Below are 19,465 nucleotides of genomic sequence, written 5' to 3' on the forward strand. Positions count from 1 at the left end.
ACATAAAAGAGAACAGTTCAACCTGATAAAAATAATGTGTCAAAATTCTACAATCAGTTTAAACTTTAGAAGTTTTCCTTTAAGGTTAGCTCTGAAAGTCAAGGCCAATGCAGTAAAGAAAGGAAGAGAAATAAGAGATTTACAAGCAGCTCAGGCAGCTCAATATCAAAAAAGCAAACAACCCAATCCAAAAATGGGCAGAAGACCTAAATAGACATTTCTCCAAAGAAGATATACAGATTGCCAACAAACACATGAAAGGATGCTCAACATCACTAATCACTAGAGAAATGCAAATCAAAACTACAATGAGGTATCACCTCACACCAGTCAGAATGGCCACCATCAAAAAATCTACAAACAGTAAATGCTGGAGAGGGTGTGGAGAAAAGGGAACCTTCTTGCACTGTTGGTGGAAATGTAAATTGATACAGCCACTATGGAGAACAGTATTGAGGTTCCTTAAAAAACTACAAATAGAACTACTGTACGACCCAGCAATCCCACTACTGGGCATATACCCTGAGGAAACCGTAATTCAAAAAAAGTCACGTACTACAATGTTCACTGCAGCTCTATTTACAATAGGCAGGACATGGAAGCAACCTAAGTGTCCATCGACAGACAAATGGATAAAGAAGATGTGGCACATATATATACAATGGAACATTACTCAGCCACAAAAAGAAACAAAATTGAGGGCTTCCCTGGTGGCGCAGTCGTTGAGAGTCCGCCTGCTGATGCAGGGGACATGGGTTCGTGCCCCGGTCCGGGAAGATCCAACATGCCGTGGAGTGGCTGGGCCCATGAGCCATGGCCACTGAGCCTGCGCATCTGGAGCCTGTGCTCCGCAACGGGAGAGGCCACAGCAGGGAGAGGCCCACGTACTGCAAAAAAAAAAAAAAAAAAAAAAGAAACAAAATTGAGTTATTTATAGTGAGGTGGATGGACCTAGAGTCTGTCATACAGAGTGAAGTAAGTCAGAAAGAGAAAAACAAATACCGTATGCTAACACATATATATGGAATCTAAAAAAAAACAAACAAAAATGGTTATGAAGAACCCAGGGGCAGGATGGGAATAAAGATGCAGACCTACTAGAGAATGGACTTGAGGACACGGGGAGGGGGAAGGGTAAGGTGAGACAAAGTGAGAGAGTGGCATGGACATATATACACTACTAAATGTAAAAACGATAGCTAGTAGGAAGCAGCTGCATAGCACAGGGAGATCAGCTCCGTGCTTTGTGACCACCTAGAGGGGTGGGATAGGGAGGGTGGGAGGGAGGGAGATGCACGAGGGAAGACATATGGGGATAATATGTGTATGTGTAGCTGATTCACTTTGTTATAAAGCAGAAACTAACATACCATTGTAAAGCAATTATACTCCAATAAAAGTGTAAAAAAAAAAGAAGAAAAGAAATAAGAGATTTAAAAATTGAAAGGGAAGTAGAAAAATGGATACTATTTGGGAATGATATAATCATCTACCGACACAAATAAATTTAAAAGTGAGAATAAACTATTAGAATAGAGTCAAACCTACAAATACCAATGCCATTCATCTCTAGTAGCAGTAATGTAGTGAAAAATATAATAAAAATATCATAACATTCCTAATAACAAAAAAATAAACTACATGGTAACTAACTTTAGCAAAAAATAAATCAAAATTTTAATTTAAAAAAATTTAGCATGGGATATAAGAACTAAATAAATTGAGAGGTAGTCCATGTTCTTCAACAGGATAACATATTTGAAAGATTTTAAATCCCCTAAAATTTGGTGAAAATACAAGCTATACACCATATAGAATTTCCTAAGAACCCTACATACTTACTTAGGTATAAATTTAAAATTTCATTTAAAAAATTAATTTAAAAATTGTATTAAATCAACAATTCAACATTAAAAAGAAACAATGGGACTTTTCTACTGGGTATTAATAATCATTTCAAAGATTTGGTCAGAAAATTATATATAGCATTACTGGAAAAAAAATCTAATGGACAAAATAGAGATCTTATAAGCAAATGTGTCCATGAAATTAAATATTCGATAAAGATGAAGCCACAAATCAACAGAGGAGCGTAGATTGTTGAGTATATGGTGTTCAGTGAATATATATACATATATAAAACTGGATTACTTACAAACACCATGTACAAAGGTCAATTTGGTTATATTAAAAACTTATATGCATGGTTAAGACTCCGTGCTCCCAATGCAGGGGGCCTGGGTTCGATCCTTGGTCAGGGAACTAGATCCGCATGCCTTAACTAAGAGGAGCATACTGCAACTAAAGATCCAGCACGTGGCAACGAACAGCCCGCATGCCGCAACTAAGACCTGGCACAGCCAAATGAATAAATAAATATTAAAAAAAACCCAAAACCCTATATGGCTGATTCACTTCGCCATATAGCAAAAACTAACGCAACATTTTAAATCAACTATACTTCAGTTAAAACAATTAATTAAAAAAAAACCTATATGTGCTACAGAACACTGTTGAAAGAAATAAGAACATTTAAATAAATGAACTGACATTTCTTGTTCATGGATGAAAGATTCAATATTGCTAAGATGCCAATTTTTTCAAATTCAATCTACCAGTTCAACACAACTCAATCAAAATATCTGCAAGCTATTTTACAGACATTGACAAAGTGATTCTAAAGTTTATATGTAAAGGCAAAGTTCATAGATTATCCAATATAATATGATGAAGAACAAAGTTGAGGGACTCACTCTGCTCAATTTCAAGACCTACTATAAATCTACAGTAATCAATACAGCATGGTATTGGTGAAGGAATAGATAGTTAGATGAATGGAAAAGAATAGACAGCCCAGAAATAGATCCACACAAATGTAGTCAACCAATATTTGGCAAAGATTCAAAGGCAATTCAATGGAGAAAGAATAGTCTTTTCAACAAATGATCCCGGACAATGGGATGTATATATGCAAAAAAAAAAAAAGAAGACCCTAGACCCTAGACACAGACCTACACACATTTTAGAAAAATTAACTAAAAGTAGAACATAGACCCATATGTAAAACAGAAAACTATGCAACTTCTAGAAGAAAATGTAAAAGGAAATCTACATGCTTTGTGGTTGGTGATAAACTTAGATAAAACACCAAATGCATGATCCATGAAAGAAAAAAATTTAGAAGTTGCACTTTAGTAAATTAAGAACCTATGCTGTTTGAAAAACAGTGTCAAGAGAATGAAAAGATACACCATGAACTGGGAGAAAATATTTGTAAAACTCATATCTGGTAGAGGACTTGTATTCAAAAGTCAACAATAAGAAATCAAACAACCCAATTAAAAAGCGGGTAAAAGATTTGAACAGGTACCTCACCAAAGATGATATACAGATGGCAATAAACATACAAAAATATTTTCAACATGGTTTTTTATTAGAAAAATGCAAATTAGGGCTTCCTTGGTGGCGCAGTGGTTAAGAATCTGCCTGCCAATGCAGGGGACAAGGGCCCTGGTTCGGGAAGATCCCACATGCCGCAGAGCAATGACGCCCATGCGCCACAAGTACTGAACCTGCGCTCTAGAGCCCGCGAGCCACAACTACTGAAGCCCACATGCCTAGAGCCCATGCTCTGCAGCAAGAGAAGCCACCACCATGAGGGGCCCGCGCACCGCAACGAAGGGTGGCTCCCACTCGCTGTAACTGGAGAAAGCCCGTGTGCAGCAGCGAAGACCTATACAACTAGATATAATTAAACGTGTTAGAATGGCTAAAATCTGAAAAATACTAGCAATATCAATTGCTGACACAAAGATGTTGAGCAAAGAAACTCATTCATTACTAGGAGGAACGCAAAGTGGTACATTCACTTTGGAAGGCAATTTGGCAGTTTCTTACAAAGCTAACTATTTTCTTACCATATGATACAGCAATCACTGAATTTGATTTGAAACTTATGTCCACACAAAAAATAGCCCATAAATGTTCATAATAACTTTATGAACAATTACCAAAAACTGGAAGCAACCAAGATCTCCTTTCAAAAAGGTGAACAGTTAAACAAACCATACAATGGAAAACTATACAGCAATAAAAAGGAATAAGCTATCAAACTACACAAAGACATGAATGAATCTTAAGTGCATATTGGTAAGTGAAGAATATATTCTGAAAAGGCCCTATGATACATGATTCTATTTATTTGGCCTTCTGGAAAAGGCAAAAAATAGAGGAGGCAACAGATTAGTGGTTGTCAAAAGTTCAGGGGTGCAGGGAAGGGACTGAGTAGGGAATTATGTAGGGGAGTGATATTTTATATGATAATATAATGGGGGATACATGATATCATGCATTTGTCAAAACCAGTAGAACTTCACATCACAAAGAATGAACCTTAATGTATGTAGATTTTTAAAACTTCAGGAGGTCAGGGTGAAGTGTAAAATATGATAAAATAATGTAATTGTACTACAAAAGTGTGAAACTATCTTATTCTAGGGGGTGGGTGAAAAGGTGCTGACCTACGTAACTTTGGAAATGAGTGGACTATGTAAGACTAAAAAAAAAAAAAAGTAACTATAATTAAGCACTGTGCTCTAGCTGTTTCCCATGGACCTACAGGTTAAGAATTCTGAAACATACACATTTACCAGAACTGAACAGTTAAGTAAATGGATGGAGCCAGGTTTTTTACTATTGGGGTAGGAAGTTACAGATAAGAAAGAGAGGAGGGTTAGAATAATACATGAGTTAATGGATTAGAATTGGAGATATCAGTATGAATTCAGGCTTACCTTAATGTTGGTATAAAAGGTAACATATAGAAATATTTGTAAATTTGCATATATGGAGATTATATTATATATATTTATCATATAGTATTATATATTACTTCTATCTATAATGTTATATATATTATATGTATTATATACATCCTTGCTCTGTTAGCTGTAAGGGCCTAGAACCAGTAGCAATGAGTACACCTAGTGCTGAGATCTTGGTTTCTAATACCATTTTCCAATAAAAGAAACCAGGGCTCTTTGGAGACATGGCTGATTCTAGGACTGGGGCGGGAAATACACAAGATGCGCCTGGTGCATCTTATAGTGCTAGAAAGTAAGGAAGTACTGCAGGAATCATGAAGACTGGAGTATGTCGAAGGGGCACAGAAGCCAACTGAAACAAGGGCCAAACCTGGCACAATTTGAGTATCAAAATAATTAAAGTAGTGTTGGATTATAACACAAAGTATAAGCTTCCATGAGTCTGTACTTCTATAAATAAATGATTGAATAAATAAATAAATGGGGGGATAGACAAATCTTCTAAATGGATAAATTCCAATAATTTTCATAGATACTTTGCCCTCAACAAGATTTAGTATAGTTCTCCACTTCTTTAGTGAGCTGTGCACAGTGACTTCCTCTTAAAGAGTACAGTGTGGAAAAGGGGGGGAGAAAGTAACTATTTAGAGGAAAAACATAGTCAACGGTATATCAGCTAGGTGAGCAAGGCCAATATCAACAACGATACATCATGTTGAAAGTATGTGACCTTGATAGGATGTGACAAAAATGGCATCTTATTCTGTGATCTTCTTCTTCTAAACCCATGACCCCAGACTAAGCATGAGAAAAACATCAGACAAATCAGACAAATCCCAATAAAGGGACATTTTACAAAATACCAAACCGGTATTCCTCAAAACCATCAAGGTTATCAACACAGGGAATGTCTGAAAGACCATCTCAGCCAAGAGAAGCCTAAGAAGACACAATGACTAAATGTGCTGTGGTATCCAGGAAGGGATCCCAGAAGAGAAAAAGGACACTTGGTAAAAAACTAAGGACATCTGCATAAAGCATGGACTTCAGTTGATAATAATGTATCAATTTTGTTCTTTAGTGGTATCATATAGCATGCTAATTTATATTAACATATGTTAATAATAGAGAAAACTGAGTGTGGGGTATACTGGAACTCTGTACTATCTTCACAATTTTTCCATAAGTCTAAAACTATTCCTGAAATTTTAAAAGTTAATTAAAAGAACATATATATGAAAGGCAAAATTATAAAGTTAATAGAGTAAAATGTGGGCAAATATCTTTGAGACCCAAGGTCAGCAAATGACTTAAATAAAACAAAATACAAACCATGCTGTAGGAGAGGAGGAGATACATTTTATTAAATCAATATTAAGGCTTTCTGTTCAATGAAGGTATGTTCGGACAAAATCAATATACAGAAGACAAAATGGAGAAGACATTTTGAATGAATAACATTCACAAAAGGTTAATATATAATATACAAGGAATTCCTGCAAATTAACAAGGAATAGATAGCCACTGTAAAAGAAAAGCAGGCAAAAATCATGACCGGGCAATTTACATAAAAGGGAAGCCCTAAATCTATCACACACACAAAGAAATGTTCTAAGTCATGAACAATCAAATAAACACATGTTTAAATTACAATGTGTTATCATTTCATAGCTAAAAGGCCAACAAAACCAGAAAGCTGATGATACCACTGTTGTTGCTCATGAACCAGAGTGTACATTCATTGGAGACTGCTGACATATTTGAGTCAAATGTATAAGATGAATATCCTATCATTGTGAATTTTGCTCCGTAGTCTGTATTCCAAAGAAATCACTGGCATGCCTTGCATGCTTAGACAAATAATTGTACATTTTTATTTATGAAGGTGTCACAGTGACAATATTTGCATAATGGAGAGTGGGAGGAGATAACCTGGGTGTACATCACTGGGACAGTGACAACACTGGGAGAGTTAGAATGTGCTGGATGGACGCAGGTAGAATACTGTGGGTAGAGTTTAAAAACAGAGTACTTAGTGGAAAAAAACAGAATGAGATATATAACTGTATACCAGTTACATGAATTAAAATTGCCTAGAGAAAATGCCCATTTAGCACGAACCACACAAACTAAACAAATCAGTGAAAACAAGAGAGGGCCTGTATGCACCAATGATGATAAGGTATATTAACTAAGAAATGTAATAACTCAAAAATAATACAATCTGATAATCAAGAAGGACAAGTCAATAGGAGTCATTATTTTAAAGGAGGGAACAGTCTGGGATAAGTTAGGTCAAGCACATACTAAGTGAATATATTTTTATATTAAAATTCCAATTGAAATCTTAAGAATGTGAGTAAAAATTAGTACAATCAGAACTTCTGAATTATTCTTATCAATCATCCTTACCAATATGAAATATGCTAATTGTTTGTGAGAGTTTAAGGAGATAAAAGGGAACTTATTTTTTACTCCTGACTTTTTAAGGCATATACAGGATCAACAAAGTTTTAGGCTCATCCAGGAAATACAAGCTGCAGATAAATGAAAAAAACAAAAACGAAAAACACTAAAAGATTCATTGCTGATGGGAATGCAACATGGTATAGTAACTATGGAAAACAGTTTGTCAGTTTCTGACAAATGTAAACATGGTCTTAACTGTAAGAGCCAGCAACAGCGCTCCTATATATATATAAAAGATTAAGACAAAGGGATTTAAAGGAAGTAGATGTTCAATAGCCTAATTATACAGTAAACTAACCAAGCAGAGAATTTTATGTGAATAAGTAAAATCACTAATATGATGAGCCATCTTCACAAAGATAAAGACACAGGAAATTAATTAAGTGAAATCTTCTTTCTGGTGTTTTCTTTAGAATATTTTTCTAAAATGTCATTAGGCTTCCAGTTTTAAGAATGACTCATCATTGTAAGTCACCTTTTTGGCAATTATTATTACTTTTTAAATGACCACTTGCCTAGACAAATAATTATTTATGTTAGATCAGCAACAAAGAAGTTTGATGTGATTTCATTTATTAGCTACTTTTTCAGTTGATGTTTGCTAAATAACAGAACTGCTTCTAATAATGAACGTAGTCTTGCTTGGTGCACTTTCTTCAACAAAAGAATTTAACATATTCTCCATCTAGCTAGGGGGAGAAAAGAGCACAAAATAACCTTCCATGGCTGTCATAGCCTTGAAGATAAAATACAAACTCCTTAGGATCAAGGCATATAAGACCTTTGACGATCTAGCCAGTTCTTGCCTACTTCTCATCTAGGATTTCTCAGCTTTGATACTTGATATTTTGGGCCACATAATACTTTGCTGTGGTGGCTGTTCTGTGCATTATAAAATTTTAGTAGCATCTCTGGCCTCTACCTACTAGATGTCTGTAGCAAACACCACTCCATCTCCCCAACGCCCACCTGTTGTGACAAACAAAAATCTCTCTAGTTATTGTCAATGTCCTCTGGGGGACACCATTCTGCCTGGTTAAGAATCACTGCTTCTAGGTTCGTTTTTCACCATTACTCCTCTATTAGTTTTGCTTTGCTGACATAAATGACCACAATTTAGTGGCTTAAAACAACACCAATTTATTATCTCACAGTCTCGTTGGTTACAAGTTCGGGTTCACTAGGCTGTTTTCTCTGCTGTTGGATTCACAAGGACTCTTAACAGGAGGCTCTGAGAAGAACTGGCTTCCAAGCTCATTCAAATTGTTGGTTGAATTCAGTTCCTCGCATCTGTAGAACTGAGGTTCTTCTTTACTTGCTGACCTTCGGGGGGTCATTTGCAGCTTCTAGAGGCCATCCACATTCCCTGGCTATTGTCCCTCTTCAAAGCCAGCAATAGTGGGTCAATTCCTCCTCACACTTCAAATCTTTCTTCCCATTCTGCCTCATCGTTTGGCTGCAACTCTCTGACTCCACTTGGGGAAATGTCCTTGCTTCTAATGGCTCAAGTGATTAGATTTGCCCCACCCTAATAATCCAAGATAATTTCTCCATTTTCAGGAATGTAATTTTAATCACATATGCAAAGTTTCTTCGGCCAGCACCTAGATTAGTGCTTGATGAATAACCAAGGTATACAAATCTTAGGGGAATATCTTTAGAATACTGCCTTTCACAACTCCCCACCTTAAATACTAAGATCCAATAAACTGAATGACCTGTGGTGCTGCAAACCTGTGCTCTCAAGCTTCTGAGTGGTCATACTTCCTGATCCAATGCCCTATCTTCTCCTGACTCTTCCTTCAAGGTGGTGCTCAAATAGAGCTCCAGTGAGCCTCTCCTGACCATATCATGAGGGGATGACTGTATGCACATCCAGCGAATACTGCTCTCATCTGAATCATAGCACTTGACACATTACACTGAACTACCTAATTAGTACACAGTGAAAATTCAATAAGTGTTGGTTGAATTAATAAAAGAAGCTTATCTACATGGTTTGCCAGAAATGCAGAGCATTTCAAGAAGAACTAAAGATAAAAAATTTTCTATGCACTTTGAGGAGTATTTCAGTGTTTCTACCTATTATCACATATTTTCAAGTACTATTTACCTTCATATAAAACCATTGTTAATATGTGTTTTAGGGCTTCCCTGGTGGCACAGTGGTTGAGAGTCTGCCTGCCGATGCAGGGGACGCGGGTTCGTGCCCAGGTCCGGGAGGATCCCACATGCCGCAGTGCGGCTGGGCCCGTGAGCCATGGCCGCTGGGCTTGCGCGTCCAGAGCCTGTGCTCCGCAACGGCAGAGGCCACAGCGGTGAGAGGCCCGCGTACCGCAAAAAAAAAAAAAAAAAAAAAAAAAAAAAGTGTTTATCCCTATCTGTGGGATCTGAAGAAACTAGAGCTATTTAGAATCTATCTGGACCTCAATATTTAGGCCATTAGAATTGGATAATCATTGATAACTAGATCTTGTCTTTATTTTCCTGGGTGCCCTCTAATTATAAGGGTGAATTAATTGAAACAAGGCTCCTCACTCTATCTGCTTCTCTTCAATCCAACCTGAAACTGAAACTAAAGGTAATACTGTCTTGTTAGTGTATCCCAACACTGCTCATTGTTCTGTTTGTATTTAAAGCTATAGTAGAGAAACAGATAGAAGCCTGCATTCCTGCTGAAAACTTGTCCTCAAAGGACCAATTAAAAATAATTCTTCTGAATACTTATAATTTTAATATGGTAGAGACAATTAAGACTTAACAAAAAGCTTTTTCCTTTCCTTCCTTTCCAAAAAATTTAGTTCAAAAGCCATTAGGTAGGTCCAAGGGTGAAGGGGCCAAGGGTGAAGAGTCAGCATAGGGTGTCTAGATCAAGTGGATTGAGAGAGTGACCCCCATAGAGCAAATCACAGTGAAGTGTCAAAGCCCAATCAGAGTGGGGAGGGTATCCAGGCAGGAGGTTAGTGCCATCTACACTATTATAAAAAGGTAAATCAGGTTTAAAATATCTGTGGTGAAATAAATAAGTCATAATACAAGTTTAGTAACCGGAGACACAGAGCAAAGCAGTCTCATTTGCCTAGTAATTGTAAGACAGTTATAGATGTATTGAAGCCATGGGTCCTCCTAGAACAAAGAGCTTGCATAGTTTTCTCACTCTCCCTGGTGGCTACTTGTATGAGAAACACTTAGACCAGGAGTGGGTCTGGAGGAACTGCCTCCATTGGTGATATGCTGGATGGGACCCTGATTCTAGGTATCATGTGACTTATTTGCCATGAAGAGATGGTGCCAACCATACCAAGAAGGCATTTAGAATTTCCTCTGCCTCAAGTGTTACCTGATTTTTCCAACATGATATCATGCCATAAAAGGGAGAAAAATGGAGCCAGTGTGTCTGTCCTCGAGAATTCAGTAATACATGATTTGTATGTCTTAAGATGTATTTAAGCTCTTAACATTTTCTGACCATGTTTCAGAATTTAAATCATTTAAAGAAAGTTTTTATGACAATATCTCAGTATCACTCTAGGGACCTGTCATGCTCTTTCCTGAGTTTCACTTAGAAAACAAGAACATCTCTTGAATAATTAAACATTTTGATGCACAGAGAATAAGGAAATAAGCAATGGACATTTGCCATGGCTGAAACCAAGCCACTATCTTCTGAAGTTGGCCTAAAATACTAAGCATTGCAAAATAATTTTAGTGTTTATCCTTATGTCTTTATGCATCTATGCATTCAAGTGCTTCCCAGAATATTTAGACAGTGCTAATGAAGCAGAAGACTCTCAACAAGTGGTGTTATATTAACTGAAATGAACTGAACTCAAGTTTTTTGTTTGTTTTAATTTTCTTATGGAAATGCTGCTATTTACCTTATAAAGGAAAGAATAGTCTTGTACATCTTGTTGTGAAATGGACACTAATGTTATTTGTACCTCAAACTTAACCTTGGGAAAACACAGCCAGTAGTGGAACATTCCTCTTATGATATATTGTATCATACAGGATTCCACAGATCAAACTTTTCATCCTTTATACTTCTCTTATCTATTATTAGATTAACACTGCTATGAATGATACTATCAGGAATCATATTGTACAAACTAGAGCTTTTGCCTCATTTGAAAGCCAGATTAGCTTGGTAAATAACAACATGCACATAAAAAGTGATTTATGCATCTGAAGAAAATAAAAACTTAGATATTTTAATATCTCAACAGAATTTATAAATACGCCAATTTTTACTGTGCATATCAGTCAATCGGAACAACTGCAGATTCTGGAAGTGAATTCTACAGAGTGGTATGACAATTACTGTTATATATCTCAGCAATCTTCTAATAAATAATATGAGGCTTGTTTGCATTTATCAGAGTGATCCTTAAGCAAATACCCGTGTGAAAAAGAAAGCTTGCATATTTATAAGAGTAAATTTACATATAACTACACATAAAATATTCCATTCCTTTGTAAAATACTTCTTTATAATTTCCACTAAAATCATCATGTAATTATACCAGAGATACAAACCTAACAAAAATTATGCCAAGCATTATTAGAGGGAGTGCTTTTCAATTGCAAGGGCATCTGTTCTGTGAGAATTTTCTGGTTTCAATTTCTGTTGCATCAAAAAAAAAAGAAGAGAGAGAGAGATAAAACAAGGTCTTTGTCCCTTGCAAGGGACTATGTTCAAAGGTCACCCATCAAAATTATTTTAAAACTGTGACGAAAGTGATTATAATTATTAAATTGTGTTATCATAAACAACAAACAGATCTATACAGAAAGAGGGAAGTTCTATTTCATATTCTGGGTATAAAAGAACTATATCATAAACACATAACATTCCTGATGCTTCAACAAATACTCACTCAGTCTTTCACTCAGCAAGCCTTTTAAATGAGTACTTCCTATGTTTCAGCACCTATGTTGGGCACTAGGGCTATGGAGGTGAGTGCCTGAATGCCACAGACTCCACTCCAAGAAAAGTACATGCATAGGACCGAAAAGTAAACAACTGTTTCACATTGCAGGGTGCTTAACCCCGTGACTTAGCCAAGTGAAGACTGAGTCTTGAAAGACTAGTTAGAAGGGTCAAGAAAATACTAGAGAAGAATATTCTAGGCAGAGGAAAAAGTGTGTTACAAAGTGGCTACAGAGAAGAGAGAATACTATCAGGGAACTATGGACAGTTGAGTGTGTCAGGAGCTTAGGGTCAACATGGAAGAGATACCAAAGACAAAGATGGAGAAACAGATCTAGATATCATTGCAAAGAGCTTGCCTTTTGTTTTGAAAGGTTTGGGGGATAGTACTAATATATTTTAAGCATATAACTGTCATATTAAAATTTATATATATATATATGGCTACATCAGGTCTTTGTTGCCACGAGCAGGGGCTACTCTTTGTTGCGGTGCATGGGCTTCTCATTGCGGTGCCTTCTCTTGCTGCAGAGCACAGGCTCTAGGGCACGCAGGTTCAGTTGTTGTGGCAAAAAGGCTTAGATGCTCCACGGCATGTGGGATATTCCCGGACCAGGGATCAAAACCGTGTCCCCTGCATTGGCAGGCAGATTCTTAACCACTGCGCCACCAGGAAAACTCTAAAATTTATATTTTAGAAAAATCATTCTTCTGAGCAATGGTGCTCAAAGTGTGGCCGCTGGACCACTGGCATCAGCATCACCTGGGACCTACTAGAAAAGCAAATTCTCAGGTGTTGTCGCAGACTTGCTGTGGACCCGACAATCCATGCTTTAGCAAGCCCTTAGGTGATTCTGATGCACGCTAAAATCTGAAAAACATTGGTGCAGAGAATGGAATGGTGGGGTTTTTTTCAGTACAAATATTTTCAGCTACCAGAAACTGAAAATCTGATCAACAGTAGCATAAATAAGGAAAGAGTTTATATATATTCAACAGAAAGAGTTTATATATATTCAACAAAAAGAATTCCCCAGAAAGACAGTCCACAGATGGCACAGTGGCCAAACGATGCCCTCAAGAACACAGGCTCCTTCTATCTTTCCACATTATCATTATCAGGATAAGACTTTTGTTCTTAGGGCTCCATACTGGCTGTTCTACTTCCAGGCTCTATGACTGCCATCCCCACAGAAAGGAAGCTGGGGGGGCGGGGAGCAGAGCAAAAGGTTTGTCCTCATGTAATTTGTTTTTATTTTATGGCAGAAAGAAAGAAAAATGAAAGATTCTTAAGGCACTTCTGCCCACATCTTATTGGTGAGAACCATGTCTAGTGTCTTTCCAGCTACAAAGTTGCAAATGTGCTAAATGGGAAATGGCTGTCCTGTTAGTAAGTTCTCCCCGCCAAAGTGCACATTTTTGGGTACATATTTTTTCTCAGCTAAATATCTCCATGAAACACATACATTTTAAGTGTCTTTTGTACTAAGAGGAAAACAAAACCTGGATAGTTAAGCCCTAGTCTTCTTGCTGGATCCTTAGTAATTCTCAAATATTAGCCACCTACTAATGACAGGATTCTCTTCTCAGGTCCCTTTGAAAGGATATTAGAAATTTTCTAAACACGTATATGACATTTCATTAGAACAGTGTAGAAATAATTCTCAAAACCTTGAAATGACATCCTAGAATTTCTTTCAGCATGCAAGCAACTATCTGGAGTAATTCATGGAGAAACACCTGATGTGGAAATTCTCCCTCTGTATTGCCTTTGGGGCTCAATGAAATCTGGCAACTTCCCCTGGGTCAAATCCCCTACTTTTGTCCTGAAGGTTGACAAATGCACACAAATACAAACACACACTTGAGTCAATAATGTCTCTTCACCTGTTTCTCTATAGCATTTTGCATGACCTTCAGTATCGGTTTCAAGTATGAGACAAGTACAATTATCGTCATTTATCAGCTAGAGAAGCTGTTGTGATGAAAATGAAAATCATTTGCTCTCAGAATCTGACATTTGTAAACTGCTAGGCAATTTGCATACTGGTGGAAAGCAAGAATCCCAATTCTTTTATTTCCATATTTCCTCTAAGCTATAATGTAAGCAATAAGAATTTAAGTTACTTAATATTTGTTGAGGACTGTCAGGAAAAAAATCCCAAAGTCGTGTGGGTCCGTCCTGCATCTATCACGGGCTATGACGATGGGCAGTCCCAGCTTAGGAATTAGAAACAGAGGAGACAGGCGACTCTGAGTAAACACTATTTAATCAAGAAAATAAGCAGCATCATGAATAGTCTCTGCTGAATAAATGCAAATACCTTAAGAAATATGTTGTTCTGGACAAAATGCAAAAGCATTTGGGAGAGTAAAACCTTACGTGTTATAATTACACACATACACTGACAGGAGGGATGAACATAAACAACAGCACTAACCATTGCTCTTTAATTGAAATAAAGACAATTTTAAAACTTCATATCCCTGAGCAAAAGGCAAGAGTACCAACTTCGATTTCAAAATCATCATCAATAGTGTATAACACATTGTCAAACGAACACACTTCTCTTCCTGTGCAGTCTGCTCCTATTGGCATTTGGCAGTCTGAACACACAGTCATGCAATCTAACTCTCATAGTTTCCAAACATAACAAAAGGAGAATAAAGCTCTGCAGATTATTAGAAAATATTAGCAAGCATGTATACAGTGGATCCATTTCAGTGGATTTGGACAAGGGACAAGCTCTAGATACAATTACTTCCATAATCATAATTTTTATGATTATATGCATATCCTATGAGGTATACTTTAACCAGATATTACATTTAGTGGCAAGATACGGAGTTTTTTGAAAGAATATTTTATATGCCAATAAATTTGAGAAGAAAACAACAGACAAAAGAAGAGAGGAGGGCTTCCCTGGCGGCGCAGTGGTCCCCCGATGCAGGGGACACGGGTTCGTGCCCCGGTCCGGGAGGATCCCACATGCCGCGGAGTGGCTGGGCCCGTGAGCCATGGCCGCTAAGCCTGTGCGTCCAGAGCCTGTGCTCCGCAACGGGAGAGGCCACAACAGTGAGAGGCCCGCATACCGCAAGAAAAAAAAAAAAAAAAAAGAGAGGAGAAAATATTATAGATTTTTACCTAATCATATTTAAGCCTCTGCTATATATTATGAACCATATAAATTTGCTGATATTGACTATTTGGGGCGTCCAAAAATAATGATTTTTTTTTATGGATCAAGCTAATACTAGGTGCATTCACATTTACTACTTGACTAACAGAAATATATATTGCTATTTCTAGCTTTGTGGATGAGGAAACTGAACTTGGCCAGAGTCATAAAACTTGTATGTAGGGATGCCAGATTTAAATTATGGACTATTTCATCTAAGGCCCTTGTGGTTTTTTGTTTTGTTTTATTTTGTTTTTCCACTTTAGTGGACTTCTCTCAAAGGATTTAAACCTCTCTCAAGCAATTCTTAGAAATAAAATGATGAGCTATTGACCCTTTCCATGGAGCACAGTCCTGGTTTTTATTCCCTAGGAGTTCAAAGGGACCTCTCATACTGGTGAGACACCAGTTAATAAGCAACATTTACTCTGACAAGGTAGAAACAATAACAGATTTCCTCTCAGAATTCAGGTGAGGTTAGAAAGAAGGGAAAAAAAAGGAATTCAAGCATTAGACAGAAGGCATCTCTTAGATGAGTTCAAAACCAAAAGAACTCAGGCATCCAAATAGTACAGAGTTAAGAAAATCCTTCTTAAAAGAAAATAAAAGACGAAGCTGAGATGTTGTTCAATTCATACTACTTTTCATGAATTTAAATTGAGAATTATTATATGCTACTAATCAGTATTTTGAGCAGCCAGTTATACTCCCTGAAAGATAGGGAGGACGGAAATACAAAGTAAGGGAGTAAGGAAAATGAAGCCAGGAAAATAACTCTGCAAGTATTATTTGTCTAGTGCTTGTCTGCTCATGGACACTAGCAGAAAACACTTTCAGAAATCTGTGTACTGCTCATCTGGGAACTGGAGAGACATATGGATTTCTCTGGACTAGGCCACACTTGATAGCGATTAATAAAGTCCTGTTACGTGAATCTTTGAAATAATTCAATCTTGATATTAAACTAACTAACCAAAAAAAGGGGCTTTTTGCTCTTGTTGCTATAATTTCACATTTATGTGGCATGCTGTTCTTACATATTTCTCCATAGACCCCTTATACAAAGATAGCAGTCCTTTCTTTCTTCATTTACAGAATAAGACATAAAAGGTTTCCTTAAGTCAAAAAGCCCAAGTCTCTTACCCAACCATATATCAAATTTAGCATTTTTAGAGATTCAGCCATGTATTCTGTTTTCTATTTTAGTAGCAAGCCAAAAGGACTAGTTCATTCCACTTGGCTCTTCTTAAACCTACAACTCTTGAAGGCTAGGCATTTCTTTGCTAACTATGCAATGCCTTGTTATAGTCCCATGTCTTTTCTTTCAGTGCTTTGTGATTTATATATAAAGGAAAGGGGAAGAGATAAATTTTAGAGTGGTATTTTCCAAATATGGGTCAAACCCCCTCCTGTGGTTAAGGGATACTTGTTTCAAGGAGGCACTTACAATGCTTGCTTCCACACGCTCCCAGATTCAGATAGTCCCTAACAAGCCAATATTATATTTTATCCATGTAAAAAGGTGAAAAATCTCTCCTGCTATCAACCTTTTTATCTTCTAATCTCTGAGAGCCTTTTTGTCTTATAATGTTCTTCATTTTTCCTATACATAAACTGCTTCTAATCCGCTAAGAACCCTTCTCTTTGCCCTTTTGGCTATAATATCAGAATCTAATTCAATTATAATTAGCTTGGTACAGGTTCCATTTTTTTGGTTTCTATTTTAGTTTGAAATATGGGATTAATAATCCAAAATGGGCATTCAGGGTCCTGCTCTGAAGTTGGTATGTGAGACTTGCCCTCATAAGATAGAAGCAAAAGTGTAGAGAAATTTCTAGAGAGCTCCTTACTTCTACCCTTTCAAACTCTTATTTTGTTTTTTGTTTATAGCCAGAGAGAGAGCGTTAAAGGATTTTGTCAGTCATGGAGAGGAAACCTCTATCCTGACAAAAAGGCTTTGGTCTCTTGTCATAATGCTAACCATAAACTGAACATTTCATTAAAAGAAACACCACCAACAGAAGAATTCTAATAAACAGATTCCTTAGTCCCTAGGAAACCTCTTAACAGAGCAATGTGTAAAACAGCACAGTACGAATATCAGAACAATTTGTCCTTGACAATCGTATAAATAGTTTAGAGCACATAGCCCTAAAAGTAAATTGTAGGTAGCGATTTGGGGGAGCAAGACTGAAACAGTAACTCTTTTGCTGACGGGATCTGGCAGGCTTTCTATTGTAATGGTAGCTAGTTGTGTGACTCCTTAGAATTTCAACAATTTTTAAATGAATGCCAGTAGAGATTATTAAGAAAAAAGTGTTTTCCATATGCCATCTTGGGCATCCTGGAAGGATTTCTGCTTATTTGTTACTATCAAAAACCATTTTTACTAAACTTCCCCTTGTGAAATAATGTGAGGAAAATAATACAAAACATGCAAAAATCTATGAAGAAATGACTAAGTACAATGACAATTCAACAACATATTTTATTATGGATTTCACTTTCTTGTTAACCTAAAGTGAATTGAATGGCTTATAGAATCTCCCTAAAGTGGCATATTTGTTTAATTATGCCTTAGAAATAAAACTGTAGCCCAGCTAATGTGTGGAGAAAATGTGAAAATTTAAAGTATGCTTCTTGGCCTCTTCCTCTAGAAAATAGGAAAAATATTTTAAACTCAGTAGTTTTAATGTTTTGTAGTTAATAATCTTTGACCTTATGGTATGACATTATTTTTACTGCTGAAGATAAAATCACAGATGTAGGATTTATCAATTTACTGTATCTATCTGATTCACATTCTGATTTTGAGAAATGAAACATTATATTATAGTGTCAAAATGAAAGGAAATAAAAAGGCAGCCTTAAGAGCATTTGGATAACTTAACTATAAGTCGCTAGAGTCAAAGCTGCTAAGATTTTGTAATTTTTTTAAAGTTGGTAGGTTTTTATTTTCACTTTACTATCTTTCCTAGTTTCACATAAGTACATAAGTGAGAAAAAGATCTATCCATTACAGAACCTCTCAAAAAATCATGTTTTGTTCATCTGCCAGACTTTTTCAGCAAATGTGTCTATGATGAATTTCTCTCTCCCCCATCCCTCTCTTTTATTCCATCTCTATTTGAGAAAATACAGTTGCAGGATTGGCCTTAAAGAATTTTTTTTTGGATGCACTGAGAGATCTGGAAGGCCAGATGAAACATACTTATTACTACTTAAACTGTGTAGGAAGAGGAAAATTCAGGAGAAGATGACATTTATTAAGAACAGATACTAAATTCCCTTCCATTACTTTTGTACTCATTCTTTGTAATGAGTAGTTTATTTTCCAAATTCCTTTCATAGACGTGTGTATATGTTGAGATATATGAGAGTCTTCTATACAGTCCTATGGAAATAATAATTATAAAACTAAAATTTGTAAACCAAGAAATTATACTCTTGGACCACAACCTCTAATTTTTCCATTCTTCCCATCCATTACTCCAACTAGACTTTCTCTTCACCACCCTCGAGACCTTGTCTTAAACCTTCCACATTCTTTTTAATAAAAGTCTTCTCACTTTAATTTCCCCCTTACTGCCATAGCCTGAAATGACACTATTAATCCTTCTGCTGCAATGTTAACTTCTAAACCTTGTATTCTTCACTCTACCAATCATTTTAACCCCCAGCTCTGCATTATTCCAAACTGACTTTCTTTTTCTTTCTTTCTTTCTTTCTTTCTTTCTTTCTTTCTTTCTTTCTTTCTTTCTTTCTTTCTTTTCTTTCTTTCTTTCTTTTTCTTTCTTTCTTTCTTTCTTTCTCGCTTTCTCTCTTTCTCTTCCTCTCTCTCTTTCTTTCTTTCTCTCTTTTTGCCTTTTTCCTTTTTTTGGTTACTATGCAGGGATCAAAGAACAAGGTATAAGTAAGATAATTCACATTGTTAGAAATATGTTATTACCAATATCATTAGTCTTTTTAGTTACCTCCTCAAACTTATCCTTTCAGCTTTACCTAAGCAGAAAAAGTAGTCTCCAAATCTTTATCTGACATGTTTACCTGAGTTCCCAGAGGAC

This window comes from Phocoena phocoena, chromosome 2 (assembly GCF_963924675.1).
Source record: "Phocoena phocoena chromosome 2, mPhoPho1.1, whole genome shotgun sequence".
Lineage (NCBI taxonomy): Eukaryota > Metazoa > Chordata > Mammalia > Artiodactyla > Phocoenidae > Phocoena > Phocoena phocoena.